Here is a 14,145-nt window from a genome sequence, read left to right as displayed (position 1 = left end):
GACGGCAGTCATCACTGAGCCATCGAGCCTGGCAACACGTGTCGCCCAACACAATGTCTCGCTCTTTCCGTTCAAGAAAGCTGTCCTATCAAGGCAACGTCCTGTCTGCCGTCCGTGGTGTGCTGATGTTTCCGCGAGGCGGCGGGGTTATCTGGCAGCAAAACGAACAATAAAGACGTTGGCCGAATGTTGATGAACATGTTGTGTAGTCGTCACCACCGCTTTTCCTTACCCTAACAGGACGTGGAGAAATGATGCTACAGCTCAAGATATTTTAAGCGATAAGCGTCCACACAATAAATGAACCTTAAAGAAACAGGTGGAGGGTTGAAGCGTTTAGTAATAATAAGTAAGAAAAATATCAATACAAACCTCGGGCCGATAATTCATTTATTGATTTCACAATGCACCGGAGATTATTCCGTTTATTTACAAACATTTTTTTTTTTTTTTGCGATGACAATATTTCAATTTACTCCTAACCTAGGAGACTCCTCGGAAAGGGGGCATACTAGCTTGGTAGTAATCAGGAGTTTCACGGGACACGAGTAAGAAAGCTTAAATCAAAAACACACTAATTTACGACAGAAGCTCAAAATAAATATGCAATTTTCTCTCCGATTCTCCCGCTCTTTGTTTATAGCGAGGCAGCCATCTTTTAAGTGTATATTATTTGTCGCAATTCGTTTTCGTCACCCAGCGGGGTGCGCCAAAGCCGCCTACAACAGCCAGGCAGCTATTCGCGAAAGAGCCTCCGTTACTCCACCGCTTGCAAGAAAAGGAAACCAAACGATTCTAGTAACTCAAAACAATGCCTTTCTTCTTCTTCCAGAGTCGTGTTTTAAAAAAAATTTGCACGTTGTTTTTTATACTTTAAGCGAAAGGGTTTTGGTGTATGTTCAAATATCGTTATTTGGTGACTTTAAACAAACAGCACTGCATACAGTGTTTCTTGTGATGTTTTTAGAGCGCAATTCTTGGGCGCCCGTTTCCGGCTTGAGCGGCGTCGGCGTCGCCTTCGGCGTCGGGGTAACCGCGCGGTGCATTATGGGTAAATGTTTCCGCTAAATTTAGCGGAAACTTTTTCCCGATAAATTAGCGGAAAAATTACTCCGCTAAATCAAGCGGAAAAAGTTTCCCCGCTAAATCTATCGGGAAAAATTCCCCGCTAAATTTAGTGGAAAAATATCCCCCCTGAATCCAGAAGAAAAATTTCCCTACTAAATCTAGCGAAAAAAATTTTCCCGACAGATTTAGCGGAAAAATTTTCCCGGTAAACTTAGCCGAAAATTTTCCTTGCCAAATTTAGCGGAAATATTTCCTCGCAAAATCTAGCGGCAAAATTTTCCAGCTAAATTTAGTGCAAATTTGTCCCCTAAATGGGAGGCGAGCAGGAGAGGAGGAGGGGCATAGCCTCCATTCCGTTCCTTCCCCTCCTCCTCCTCAAAAGCTGCGCTCTAATTCGGCGTTACAGAGAAATGTAAACGGCTTTCATTTTCCTTTTATTATTTATTAAAATAATTTTAATGAGGAGGGAGCTTGGGACGAACTATATTTCATCCGGAGATCTAAACGTTTGTGCAAGAATAAGCAATCTTTCTTTTTTTTCTTTTGCATGCTAGACTTTTTAACGTTTCATCTTATTTGTTGTTTCGGAACTTCTACATTCAGTAGTTTATTCCTTTTTCGCACACCGTCCTTTAGCGTCGTCTTGAACGAGCAGCGAAATTGAAATGGGCCGTTCCGGGATTTATGGTTTCGCCTTCGGGGGGCGATTGGAAACATCCGTGCAGGTGTCCACGGCACACACGAGAATAAAAAAGGATCGTGCTTCCCTCCTTGATGTAGTCAATATTTCTGTTCTACCAGCGCGCAGCCTTTGAAATATGTCCTAACCCAACCTAAACTTTCTTTCGTTTTACTTTTTTATCAAATAATCAATTCTCGTTTGTTTTCCCTCATTTGTGCGTGACGTTCACTTTTGGACCAGATAGGCTTTTGTGTCTTGTCTACTGCGGAAATCTGCGTGCCAGGATGTTTGATACTAACAGTTCAAACCTAAACGCGACTTGCGTTGACGTCCTATCAGCTGCCATTGCGATGGCCTTTGCTGCTGATTGTGTACTTTTGGAAGCATGCGTTACGCCCCACCGAGTTTCCTTCTGTCGACAAAAGGAAACATTTTACATTTTATTATTAATTAGTAAATTTTAGCTAGTTATTTAGATAATTCGTATGACCTTTTTATTTTATTCCCTGGCGTACGCTTTGACTAAAAAATAATTCCGTAACGAGGTTTTCTTGTTGTTTGTTTAGACAACTACCTTAGTTTTAGTGATTTTTGAGTCCTCGCTGAAACACCAGAAAGAAGCTTTCTTGTTGTAGTTTTTTTTTTTTTTTAAGCAACCACCTTAGTTTTATTGATTTTTGAGTCTCCGTTTAAACACCGGGTGCAGGTTCTGACTGCGCACTGATTTACAACGAAACGAAGTATAGATATAGACGTCCTTCCTAATATGGGAGCTTGAACCCTTCATCGTCATTGTCCTTTACAACCACCTGACAGTCATATTTACGGACCCAATAAGGGCGCGAGTTTCATCCCCCCCCCCCCCCCCCACCGTGTCCTTAAAAAAACGAAATATTAATAATGGCCAGAGAGAAATTAAAGTCTTCTAGCTCAATTTACAGAAAGAAACTCTCTAATACGCAACGATGATTTTCGACACAATTTCGTTGCCAAGATTATTCATAGAATTCTACGCAACAAACTGACGCTCCTACGAGTTTCTCTCGCGTTAAGAAATCTTCCGCTTGACGTGCTTCATGTACGTTTCTTTTTTTTACTTGCAACTCTTTACTGTAAGCTCGTTAACTGCTTCGCGACTTCGTAATTTTTTGCAAACAGGCAAGAAAAGTGACAAAGAAATACCCAATATTACCGTAAATCTTTCTTCAATGCACCGAAGAAGTGATAGACGGGATGAGACGCGGGCGCCCGGGGCGTCAGAACGCTCGCTCAGCTTTTTTTGGAACGATTAATGACCTAAAGCTAGCAGCCTTTGTCTCCCCTGCACTGGTGGAAACTGTTAAAACGCGAGACGCCGGCGTCCTGTCTTTGGCTTCCGTATTCCAGCCCGTTCGGCGAGTGCAGTGGCATAGCCTCTTTTGTACTGACAAAGCCTGCCAGATCGCCACGAGAACCGGTCGCCGAAATGGAAAAGGTGGAGCGGCAGACAACGGATGAGAGGAGAGCCATGTGACTGGCATCCCGCTGCGACGAGACACCGTTGCGTGGCGTCTCACCCCGCTGCGGCGTCTCGCAGCGGACCCCAAATACACAAGAAGTGTGTTTCGGGTCCTCGCCGCTGCAGAAACTTTGCGCTGACGTCAAGGTTCCCCAAGAAATGGTTGTTTAATGCTCTGTGCTACTAGATCCTCGCGCTCCAAATCTGCGACCGGGCACTCTATGGCTCCGTCGTCGAACTGCCAGGCTTTGTGAGTATAGGGTAGGCTATGGCGATGGACCCAAAAGCAGCTAGCTTTAGGTCTACCGACTAATCATTCCAAACAAAGCACGGCGTTCACATGTGCCCGCGCCCTCGTCCTCTCGTTCGTCTCAGTTCCCCAGCCAGTAGGTCGATGCTGTTCCTAGACAGTCGTGCTTACTCCCACAATTTATTTCAAAAATATTCTTCCAAACAATCTGTCACACACACACTCACAAACATGAATCCCATATGCACCCGAAAACGATATTCAAGAAGCAAAAACGAAAAAAAAAAGCAAAAACCTGGTAGTCTAGAACCATCGTTGTTTACCCGGCCCGTGAGCGCTGTCGGCGATGCAAATTCTTGGTCTTTCGAGTCGCGATCCGTCTTCCCTTCGCGCATTATTTTGACATATAATGTCTCGCCGTGCATTGTTACCTTTCGCGCCAGGGTGCTTGCACTTGCACGTGTCGCGATTACACGCTCGGTCGATGTTTGCGTTCGGCGTCCCAAACCATGCCGCTTTGAGCGGTGATCGATCGGAGAAAAGTTCGGCCACGCTTGCTGTCACGAGTGCAACACGCACAGCAGCTCGAGAACGATGATACTGTTAGGTTGGGTAAAACATAACTCTCGAGGCCTAATATGTACTTCAACCACAGCCACTCGAAATCGAGTGGCCGTGCTTCGGCAAACCGTTACAACGTTCCCCGCGCAGCACTAGCGGAGCCTCTGAAGCATGCTTTTTAAGCGCGCGCCCGGCTGATGCTTTGAACATCTGGCGCGCGCTGAAAAGCATGCCTAAACGGCTCCCGCAGTACGGCCTGCAGAATACGGTAACGATTTGCTAAAGGTCACTAACAAGAGGCAAGAGCACGTCTTCAGTTTTGAAAACACAACGTACCACCCACGCGAAACAACTCTTTTCCCGCCCAATACAACGGGAACAAACATACGAAGTGATATAGGGAGAAGATCCTGTACTTACGTCGGGCGTATACTGTTCGTAATTTGATTATACTCACCTTGTCTCCCACAGCTCGTACATTACAACGTCCACTACCAATACATTACACAAAAAATACGATGTTGACTGTAGACATGGTGACGCAAGTTTCTGTGCACACACCTGGGGCCTGCTCTAAGTATGTTTGTTTCACACATTTGTACAGTTCGGACATGTGTGCAAACCGTTTCTGTATGACCCATTCGGCATGCTGTATTTTGAGTAATGTATTCTCAACATTACCGGAGTTTTAAGGATGTTGTTGGCTAGAATCGTACAGTACACAGATCAACACGGCTAACAAACACGACATCGAATCTTTCTTTTTTAGAGCGCAGCTCTTAGGGGCCCGTTTCCAACTTGAGCGGCGTCGGCGTCGCCGTCGGCGTCGGCGTCGCCGTCGGCGTCGGCGTCGCCGTCGGCGTCGCCGTCGCCGTTGGCGTCGCCGTTGGCGTCGCCGTCGGCGTCGCCGTCGGCGTAACCGCGCGGTGCATCGTGGGAAATGTCCCATAATGCACCGCGCGAGCCCCCCACCGGGGTCACGTGACCTCGTGGGGGGGCACGTGACCCCCCAAGGTCACGTGACCCCGGTGCATCATGGGAAATGTCCCATAATGCACCGCGCGAGCCCCCCACCGGGGTCACGTGACCTCGTGGGGGGCACGTGACCCCCCCCCCCCCCGAGGTCACGTGACCCCCCGAAGTCACGTGACTCCCCTGAGGTCACGTGACCCCCGCCGATGTCGCGTGACCCCCAATGACGTCATCGTCACTGATGACGTCACCGGCATCCACATCGTCATCGTCATAATCACTGATGACGTCACCGGCATCCACATCGTCATCGTCATCATCACTGACGACGTCACCGGCATCCGCATCGTCATCGTCATCATCACTGATGACGTTACCGACCTCCGCATCGTCATCGTCATCATCACTGATGACGTCATCAGTGACGTCACTGATGTCGTCACCGGCATCCACATCGTCATCGTCATCGTCACTGATGACGTCACCGCCATCCGCATCGTCATCATCACTGATGACGTCACCGGCATCCGCATCGTCATCATCAATGATGACGTTACCGACGTCCGCATCGTCATCGTCATCATCACTGATGACGTTACCGACGTCCGCATCGTCATCGTCATCATCACTGATGACGTCATCAGCGACGTCACTGATGACGTCATCGGTACCCGCATCGTGATCGTCAATGATGACGTCATCAGTGACCTCAGTGATGACATCATCGGCATTGGGGGTCACGTGACCACCCCCTGGTTAGTTTAACCCCCCCCCCCAGTGCCCTTCCCTCCTCCTCCTCCTCAAGAGCTGCGCTCTAATTCGGCGTTACAGGGAGTTGTAAGCAGCTTTCACTTTTTTTTTTTTCATTAGGGGATGTGTGGAACCCCATATTTTCCTCATTAATTTGTTTTTCTAAATGAGCATATTCTGCAAGAAAGTGGATGGTACGACTTTCTCGTCAATTCCTTCTCAAATGAACTCCTTTTACAGGCGCATCGGTTATTCGTTGTGAAACTTTACGAGCTTCTTTACCGTTTTCATTTGTTCCTTCATCGTTCAATCATTAAGTTTAAGCTTAAAAAAAAAACAAAAAAAAACATCAACAGTCTTGCAGTTTTAGTAACTCACAAGCTGAGACTAGAAGGGACGAGCTCAAGTTGTCCCGTTTACGGCGGAAACTCGTTTCGACAACGCTTCGACGGCGGGAAGCCACGATGCGCGTACTGAAAGACGGACTGTTCAAAAAGATACGCCCTGCCGTTTCCCTTTTTGTCCTTCGGCATAACAGAATACACGAAATCACCTATAATATAGGCAAACACGACAATCTCTCTTCGTGGAACAGTTGAACGTTCCGGTCGCCCTTAGATGTATATCTTGTGCTATCGCGGAACTTACGACCGAAAAGCCAACTCTGATCACAAATCGACGAGAACGCAAACGGCGCCCACTTTACTAGCCCTCCGCCTAAAGTATCTGGTATGTTCCCCGACAGCTTAGAAAACACAGCTTTGGATGTATGGTCACGCCTCCTGGTTCGATCGTACTTCGGCACTTCCCTAACTTAACGCCGCAGCCTTATTAACTGCGGAACTTGTTGAGTTATTAATTGGGAAACAACAATAAAACGTGCTGGACTCGCCGCACCCTCCATTTCTTAAGTTGTCACCGACTACGCTTCTCTTGTTACCAAAACAAGAGGGGTGTATATTTGGAGCAGGTCGTTTTTCTTTTGACGGTACTGCATTTCTTGTTGTCAATTTTTTTTTAGCAGATTGCTTAGTTTTTTTCTTCCCCACTTCCTTTTGTGTTTTGGTCGTGCGTCTCTTACTCGAAGGATAGATTGCGGGCTGGGTTGTTACATTCTGATGCTGCGCCGCCGCCTGGATAGTTCGCACCTCCGGAACCGTTACGCGACTAGCGAGGAGAAAAGTTTTATGGTCCAACGCAAAGACAGGTTTATGCTCCTGAGCAACACGACGAAGGTCCCGGTGGAATGGTTGTCTCGTTCCTGTCTTTCCTTCAGTAATATTTTTTTTTTTTTCGACCCGGTTTACTTCAACACTTCTTCACATTGCTCGCTTTATAGCCGTTCACCACTGCCGGTGTTTTCCTTTTCATATTTGTTTATACGTTTGTTTGGATTTTTACGAGCACCAATAAACGCAGCGGCAGCTCGTTAAGGTGAAGCCACTTCGTGGTTTTCGTGGCGTCTCAATCGAGAGGCCGCCGGTCAAACTCTTTCTTTTTTTCTCTTCTTAATTCATGTTCACATTAGGTTCCTTATGCGTGCTTGTTTTAGGGAATGTTGTATAAGCGTGTAGGTGTATGTGTGTGCGCTCGCGAGCGTGCGCTCGTGAGCGTGTCTGAGTGGGCTTGTGTTTGTGTGTGTGAGTCCGTGTGCGTCTTAAGAAACACATTTCAACCGTATTTTATGCTGCCTGGGCATATCACTGTGGTAGGAACCGATATATAGCGGGATTGTTGGGGCTTCCTAGGTTTTCGGTGAACCTTACCATATCTTTTTGTATCTTTGATTATTTTAAGTTGTTATAGTTCAGGAAAGACCGACTTCAATTTCCCTAAAGATTGATAACTGATCAGAATTGTTTGCAGGATATACACTGGCCATTGGAGATGATCGCACCAAAGAATCATAGAGAGATGTTTGCTTGTGGACAAACATTCCGATTACTACAACCAGAGTCTCAGACTCATTTGAGTGGTGGTGGGGAGTGCGGGGAGTAGATATTCCCATTCCTCACCCCCCGATACTTCGAGGGCCAATACAGGAGGGGAAAGAGGGGGGGAGGAATATATTTTAGGACAAAAACATATACAGCGGCGGTGTTCTGCGTTGCACAGCAACGCAGAACACCGCCTTTCAGCAGCACCTAAAGATTTCCTAATAAAGGAATCTCGTCTTATATGCTATTAGGTTGATTTCCTCTCAAATCGTGCAAGAAAACAGGATAAGTCGTAAAAACATTCCGTAAAAAATATATATTGGTGAAAAATGAGTGACTAGAACAAAACGGCAAATCACAGCAACGCAAGTTTTATTGTACTTGAGTTTTGGGCTTTGAAAGGGCCGAACGTAAGTCTTGCGATATTTTTCAACTTGCACGAGTGACACATTTTGGAGTCTCGCAACGTTTAGATTATCTTTTTTACAACAATCACAACTTTTTTTCATGATTTAATACTGTGTATAGAAGGGTTAAAATTCCCTGAAAGTTTTTTTTTTTTTAATTTTATTTCATAAAATAAAAGTTATTGAATCTGGCACCTTTGACAATAAAGGGCAAAGTTTCAACCGAGATGGAGTGCGATGTGCAATTATTTAAGACATAAGAAATATATCAAATGAAATATTTTATCTAAGTCTATTCAAATGGTTAATAAATGGCTTTGTCAAATTTGAGCAGTGCGTTTGAAAAGAAGAGACGTTTTTACCACAATCTACGTAACAATTGTCTGTCTTTTTTTTACTTTAATATGAGTTATACTTTTGTAACATGGTCATAGTTTTTATGGGTTCTTGAATCCATGCACAGTTCGGCAAAACATATACATTGATACTATTATTCGTATATGTTAAAGAGTTCTGCCGAAAGTTCAGTTTGCTTACTTAGTAACCTAAAAAGTCGAAACTGTTTACACATTGTAGAAATGTTGTTTACGAGATTACAAACATATCGGACGTTTTAAAATTTTTCCGTGAGTTAATAGAAAACTTGTGGGGGAAAACATTTGAAAGCGACGGCCCACCCAGCACGTCAATGAGCGTGCATGAATTGTTTTCTTTCTTAAAACTACTTACTGCCTTTACACGATGGCTAAGCTAGGCTTGTCAAAACCTGGCAATATCCGCCTTTACTCTTGGCATTTTTGTGTTTGGGAAACCCAACGTAAGGTTCCAAACCTCATTAGATGACATTAGGTGAAACTATCATTTCTGATAGCATCCAGCCACTTCGGCGCTAGCTTTTCATTTTGTGCATTGTGCGAGTCTTCCCTAATTACGCCGTTTTTATATTTCGTGTTCTTGTGGGGATATACGTACCTTTAATGTTCTCGTAAGCTGCATTGGCTGTCTTTTTTTTTTCATCGGAAAGTGGAAACAAAAAGGCAATCCAGAAGCCTTGCGGGCACAGACATGTCGCCACCCTTTTTAACTCAATGAGTGTCGCATCGCCTTTTGAGATAGCTGTGGTGAATGTTTGATTAGTGCAGACATAGTCACTATGAACACTAGAAACGACTATCATATGAAGATTCATGCACGTGATAGAAAGGAAGAAGCTATAGACAACCTGTGATTTCCAGGAGGCGCTACCATAGCTAAAGCTCACGTTTGACCACCTTCGCGAGCGGCTGCCTTTCCATCTCGTTTTGCTTTCCTGGCAAATTTTATGCTGTCCATAGAACTGGTGTCTCATCCCGGTTTGTAAGACAGAGTTAACCAACACCGAGAAAGGGCGCAACTACTCTTGATTATATTAAACGTGGGTGACTGAGAATTCAGTCCTGAAGACATGAAGAGACTTTGCCTGTGTGATAATCCAACTAAGGGGTGCGTTTTCCAGTCCTATAAGCTGTGTTCAAAAAGATAGGGTTTAACCATGGAATCATTGCCAATGAAGGAGGACGAATATGTCAAAGTACTTTGGTGGGAATCTGGCGAACTGCTAAAGAACCAAATGAGAAGTAACACAGTTTGCAATGAGCTCAGAAAGTGCGCAACAAAGTAATTCCTCCATTCATCCATCCAACATGTTCAGCAGCTCGCTATAAGCTCAGAAATATCGCATCTCAAGGCTCGTACCATTGTATTGCATTTTTATTTTGTGGAAAATTGGAGCGTCGTTCTTTAGGGAGCGGAAAATAGCTTTGATGTGTCTATATTTACCCGCATCGCTACAACAGAGTGGGAAATCTACAGCTCCGGAGTTGTCAGCGACGACATCGAGCACAATACAGCACACCCACCGTTCGCTTTGCGCACAGTTGAACAGCGGCTGGAAGAAAACATTCCGATATTTGCAAAACGTGTCCACGTCTCCGACGGGCAGGCAAGTCATTCCCGAAATAAGTTTTAACTGTACGAGATGGCGAAGAGACCAGGAGTGACCAAAAGATTTTGGAAGCTACAGGACACGGCAAAAGTGCGTGTTATGGCGTGGGGAGAGTTCTCAAGCACCAAGCCTCCAGTGTTAACCTTACATAAGATCGCTTATTTATTTTAACACCGTAAACGTAACTGTGAACTTATAATACCGAAAATGCTATGTATTGTTATGCATTTCCATTATTTATTTCCATTCTTCGTTCTTGCCTCAAATAAAAAAAAAAATCAAGAAGTTTTGAACGAGCCTCGCCAGTATACATTAAAATGCGGCTGTATGAAAGAAGTCAACATTCGGACTCGGTCCGCTAGATTTCTGAAAATAATTTATGTCGCCCCTTTATAGCCTGACGTAGAGGTTTGTAAGACTTAATTTTTATGCTTCTTAAACTACGACGTTTCAATAGGTTTATTTAAAGAGTTGTTAATCTTAAAATCTTATAAGTGAACATAGGCATGTGCACAAACGTTTTTTGTGTTTTTTTTAAATTATAACATACCAAGCAAGCCTATTTTTTACTAAATCAAACATGAGGTATATTATAATGCTATGTTCACGTTAAATGCATATATAATAATAATTATGTAAGAGATTTCGCAACGGCCCATATCCTTTCATGTTTCGATGGAGGTAAAAATATGTCTTCTTTTTAAACGCACTGCTTAATATCAGGAAAATATGTTTTCAAATAATATTTATAGCATATATAAAAACTAATAAAACATTTTCATATAGTAATTTGATCAAAATAAAAATACCGATGTTTGATAACCTTAAATATTGTATTTCTAGAATTTCTTTTAAAGTTTAAATTTAAGGTTAAAATTTCACGTTTACAGATTAAAGTAGAAAGTTGAAGTTTAAAGATAAAGGTCAGCATTTCTTCTATATAAATATAGCTAAATCAACAATATATAATAATTAAATTGGCTTTAACACAAGCTTTCATCTTATATGTTTTATGCCTTAATTAATGGTACATCGGAAGCTAGCTCGATATAAACTTGGCCTATTATTGTCAAAGGTGCAATATTCAAAAATTTGTATTTCAGAGAGTAAAATTTAAAGTACACTTTTACAGAACTTTCCCTTTTCTACATGAACTTTTAATGCAGCAAAAAAGCTCTATTTGTTGTGAAAAAAGAAGAATCAAACTTTTTCGAGACTCCAAGTAGCGTCACTCGCGAATACTGCAAAAGTGGCATGACCGCCCTGTCGAAGCCCAAAACTCAGGAGCAAAAAATAGTCCGTAGTTCTGATTTGCTGTTTAGTCAAGTTACACGCTTTCCACCATCATATCTTTTTTCCATACATTTTTAAGGGTCCACCATTTGTTCTTGCGTGATTTGAGATGAAATCACCCTTTAGTGAAATATCTGTTTTGCCAGTTACGTCTTTAACTTTGATTTGTTCATGCAACTGTACTTAGCATGATTAGAAGATTTCAAGTGCCACCATTCTGCAAACATGTTTGATTCTTTCAATAGAACTAGAAAATTAGCCCACGATTGTTTCTATGTCGCTCAATTCACTCTCTCCTTTCTCGAGCTCAATACGTCTTGAAAGGAAATCGTTTTCATGCGGTTGATTCGATTATGCTTTCCCGACAATTTTTATAGGAGAATTTTAAGAAATACTTGTGTCGTTACGGTATGTCAGACAAGACAACGATCACATAAAAGAGCAAGATATTGGTGCCAAATAAGTTAAAACATCATGAGAGTAGACCTACGTTTTCCGGACCTCGCAGCCAGAGGATACTTGCGGTGGCGTCCTGGACAGTCGAGGGCCGCGTGTTCGAAAGCAGTGTAGTTAACCGTGGCCAGCATTAGAAGACGAAATAAGCTCGAACAATAGCGTTCTTCTTAAATTCTGGTAACAAAAAGTCGGTCGCGCCGCCATGTACAAATTTCCTTTCACTCTTCAGTGTACACTCCGTTTCGCCTCGTAAAGGAGTGCAGCGGAATTCAACAAGCCATCCCAGCCCCCCCCCCCCCCCCCCCCCCCCCCCCCCAAATCCAGTGTTGTGAACTCATAACGCGACTACTCACCTCGGGGATCGCTGTGCCTTTCCTGAAGGTCATGTAACACACACAAACTCTGATTGGTTAAGAATGATCGTAGAGTCCTCTGCTGCTCATCGCAAGGTGAGACTCCGTGCAGCTGGAGACATCGAATGAAAACTAAGGTTGAGAAGAACGAATACAGGCCATGTGGGTGCGAAAAGTGTAAAAGTTATGCCAAATATAAGAAAGAAAATTACAGGAAGATGTATAGGTGGATTATTCAGAAATGGATTAGCATGACCTTTGGAAACGCCACACACGCACCCCTTTGGGAAACGCTAACGCTCACCCCCTCACATTTTTCTTTTGGCTTTTCTTTTTTGCTTCCTTTATTTCTTTGCTGCCTTTTTTGGCCTCGTTATGGGGTCAGTGTTAGCGTTTTCCAAAGAGGGAAGTGTGTGCCGTTTCCAAAGGGTCATGCTAACAGATTTCCCACGAATCCACGTATGGATCTTTCTGTAATTGTTCTCGCCCCCTTTTCTGTGCTCCGCCTGTTAGAGTACCTCGACGCCCTTGGATGCGGTCATACACATCACTCTTGGAAAGAACCCCATTTATACCACTCGTAGAAGGATCCGCATTCATATCACTTGTGGAGTGAACTGCCATTCATCCTTTTAACTACTCACACACATCACAGCCCACGCACCGCCACTACGGAAACCAGAGCGAAGAACAAACGGCGAGAGCAGAGCAATAACTGAGCACGCCAGCATTCCACCGCGTCGCGGCGAAACACCTCCTAGAATACTAAGCCGTACATTTGAATGAAATGGCGTCATCATGAAAGACCAATGCTGGGCACAGATTGGAGACCACATTGCGTCAACGTTCGACATAAACTTGGCTCAAAGACGAGCGCTAATGCGGCACTCGTTTCCAATCTGTGTTCAGCGTTGGCCTTTTCTGATGTCGACATCTCACTCAGCACTTCGGATTTGTTATCTAGGAGGTGTTGGGCGGCGACTCCTCCTGCCTGCCTCCACACCAGCTGTGCGAGTGATTTTTCTGAAAACGTAAGGGCTCGTTTTGGCGAAAACCCGGCAGTGTCTGTCGGTTTGTCAGCGCCGGGGAGAAAGGGAGAGGTTGACGCGTGCTCACATCAGCGCTTTGGAACAATGGAGACGTCGCACGCAACGACTGACAAACGGAAGACACCGACGGGTGTTCGTCAAAGCGAGCGTTCTTATGCTAACTCTTTAAAAAAAGAAGCTAACAGGAAGACCGGCAGACTAAAGGAATAAATCACACTCGGCGACCCCAAAAAAGCAAAAAACGACAGAATTGCAGCCCTGGAAATGGAAATCCGAAACAGGAACATTCGGTAAAGAAGATGTCTAAGCTGGTAGGCGTCTCACGTCCGCCGAAGAAGCGAACAAACGCGCACTCTACTCGCTTTAATTTTTTCCCAGTTTCTCTATTTCTTTTTTGCGCTGAACGAAGAAAGGGAGAAGGTTTTTGTCAATTCGTGGCTCTCCTTCTGTTTCCGCTAAACTATTCAGAGTGTCGCCATAGTAGTTTTTTTTCTTTTTTTTCCTCACGCGTTTTCAACATTTGTTTCATTTTCGTAGCAGCAGACGGTACTGTTTTTATCTATTTTATGTGGACGGACTGGTGCTTTATGGCCGTCACATTGAGCGAGTAGGGAGAAAAGGAAATGGTAGGCGAGGCAAGAAATGGGAATGAAATGGGGAACGACAGGTGTCGGAAGCAAAGCAGGGAGAACGCGGAAATGGGGAAGTTAAATCGAATTGCAGCGTAGGGAGGGTAGGGAGAAAAAGTGAAAACCGTTTTCAACTCCCTGTAACGCCGAATTATAGAGCAGCTCTGAGGAGGAGGAGGGAACGGTACTGAGGGGAGGGGGGGTCATGTAACCTCGGGAAGGGAGGGGGGAGTCACGTGACCTCGGGGGTGTCACG

The 14,145-nt window shown here is 44.3% G+C and overlaps 1 pseudogene; it reads right to left on the bottom strand.

Annotated features, from left to right (window-relative positions):
- Window positions 1-14,145, bottom strand: part of LOC121835049 — a 61,944-nt pseudogene that overhangs the window by 47,602 nt on the left and 197 nt on the right.

The sequence above is a fragment of the Ixodes scapularis genome, unplaced genomic scaffold (genome assembly GCF_016920785.2).
Source record: "Ixodes scapularis isolate PalLabHiFi unplaced genomic scaffold, ASM1692078v2 PGA_scaffold11__112_contigs__length_91849675, whole genome shotgun sequence".
In the NCBI taxonomy this organism is placed as follows: Eukaryota; Metazoa; Arthropoda; class Arachnida; order Ixodida; family Ixodidae; genus Ixodes; species Ixodes scapularis.
The sequence above is the reverse complement of the archived record's forward strand: the minus strand, read 5'-3'. Positions and strand labels throughout refer to the sequence as shown.